We start from the raw sequence: 2,500 nt of genomic DNA on the forward strand, positions 1-2,500 counted from the left end.
TTCACAAATATAACCCCATCCTCTTTCACAAATATAACTCAACTCTCTTTCACAAATATAACTCAACTCTCTTTCACAAATATAACTCAACCTCTTTCACAAATATAATTCAACTCTCTTTCACAAATATAACTCAACTCTCTTTCACAAATATAACTCAACTCTCTTTCACAAATATAACCCCATCCTATTTCACAAATATAATTCAACTGTCTTTCACAAATATAACTCAACCCTCTTTCACAAATATAACTCAACTCTCTTTCACAAATATTACTCAACTCTCTTTCACAAATATAACTCAACTCTCTTTCACAAATAGCGTGGCTATGGCAGTTCCCTCTTGTTTATCTCAAGCCCTGTCTGTGCAACGTCCTGCCTTCAGCCACTGCTCTCATCCTCTGTCTGGACAGTCCTGCCTCTATCCATCCCTCTCTCCTCTGTCTGTACAGTCCTGCCTCTATCCATCCCTCTCTCATCTGTCTGGAGAGAACTACCTCTATCCATCCCTCTCTCCTCTGTCTGGACAGTCCTGCCTCTATCCATCCATCTCTGCTCTGTCTGGACAGTCTTGCCTCCATCCATCCTCTTCTCCTCCTCTCATCCTCTCTTCTACAGTGATACCATGGTCTGCTACCCCTCACCTAGAGACATAGATTTGAACTTAAGCTCCACTTTTATAAGCCAGATGATCTTTACAGTGGGTAACATCTCACCATGGTGATTTTAAAGGTATCTTTGGACATTTGAAGCCAACATTTGTTCTGGAGTAAGGAGAGTCGTCAACATGGTCTCTAAGAGTCTCGTCAAACAAACCCAGACCCACGGCCCACTTGCCTTTGCGTTTTTTAATGGCAGCCATGTCGGCATTGTAAACCTTTTAAAATGGGGCTGTATGCTGGCAGCCATCTTTAGAATGTTCCATGTTTGCGGAAAAAAATATATTGTATGTATCCAGAGATAGTGTAATGGTGAAGATCCCTACTCTGTCTCCCTCTCAGCCATACTGCTGTCTCACCTAGATAGATAGATAGATAGATAGATAGATAGATAGATAGATAGATAGATAGATAGATAGATAGATAGATAGATAGATAGATAGATAGATAGATAGATAGATAGATAGATAGATAGATAGATAGATAGATAGATAGATAGATAGATAGATAGATAGATAGATAGATAGATAGATAGATAGATAGATAGATAGATAGATAGATAGATAGATAGATAGATAGATATATAGATAGATAGATAGATAGATAGATAGATAGATAGATAGATAGATAGATAGATAGATAGATAGATAGATAGATAGATAGATAGATAGATAGATAGATAGATAGATAGATAGATAGATAGATAGATAGATAGATAGATAGATAGATAGATAGATAGATAGATAGATAGATAGATAGATAGATAGATAGATAGATAGATAGATAGATAGATAGATAGATAGATAGATAGATAGATAGATAGATAGATAGATAGATAGATAGATAGATAGATAGATAGATAGATAGATAGATAGATAGATAGATTAGCTAGCTAGATAGCTAGCTAGCTAGCTAGCTAGCTAGCTAGATAGATAGATAGATAGATAGATAGATAGATAGATAGATAGATAGATAGATAGATAGATAGATAGATAGATAGATAGATAGATAGATAGATAGATAGATAGATAGATAGATAGATAGATAGATAGATAGATAGATAGATAGATAGATAGATAGATAGATAGATAGATAGATAGATAGATAGATAGATAGATAGATAGATAGATAGATAGATAGATAGATAGATAGATAGATAGATAGATAGATAGATAGATAGATAGATAGATAGATAGATAGATAGATAGATAGATAGATAGATAGATAGATAGATAGATAGATAGATAGATAGATAGATAGATAGATAGATAGATAGATAGATAGATAGATAGATAGATAGATAGATAGATAGATAGATAGATAGATAGATAGATAGATAGATAGATAGATAGATAGATAGATAGATAGATAGATAGATAGATAGATAGATAGATAGATAGATAGATAGATAGATAGATAGATAGATAGATAGATAGATAGATAGATAGATAGATAGATAGATAGATAGATAGATAGATAGATAGATAGATAGATAGATAGATAGATAGATAGATAGATAGATAGATAGATAGATAGATAGATAGATAGATAGATAGATAGATAGATAGATAGATAGATAGATAGATAGATAGATAGATAGATAGATAGATAGATAGATAGATAGATAGATAGATAGATAGATAGATAGATAGATAGATAGATAGATAGATAGATAGATAGATAGATAGATAGATAGATAGATAGATAGATAGATAGATAGATAGATAGATAGATAGATAGATAGATAGATAGATAGATAGATAGATAGATAGATAGATAGATAGATAGATAGATAGATAGATAGATAGATAGATAGATAGATAGATAGATAGATAGATAGA

The 2,500-nt window shown here is 32.2% G+C and overlaps 1 protein-coding gene across 1 annotated transcript in view; it reads left to right on the top strand.

The window, feature by feature from the left end:
* Nucleotides 1–2,500, top strand: part of LOC311248162 (transcription factor COE3-like) — a gene marked incomplete at both ends in the record, with an annotated part of 32,519 nt that overhangs the window by 18,382 nt on the left and 11,637 nt on the right. The gene's annotated exons all lie outside the window — the stretch shown is intronic.

The sequence above is a fragment of the Notolepis coatsorum genome (genome assembly GCF_963971535.1).
Source record: "Notolepis coatsorum genome assembly, contig: SCAFFOLD_1025, whole genome shotgun sequence".
Lineage (NCBI taxonomy): Eukaryota > Metazoa > Chordata > Actinopteri > Aulopiformes > Paralepididae > Notolepis > Notolepis coatsorum.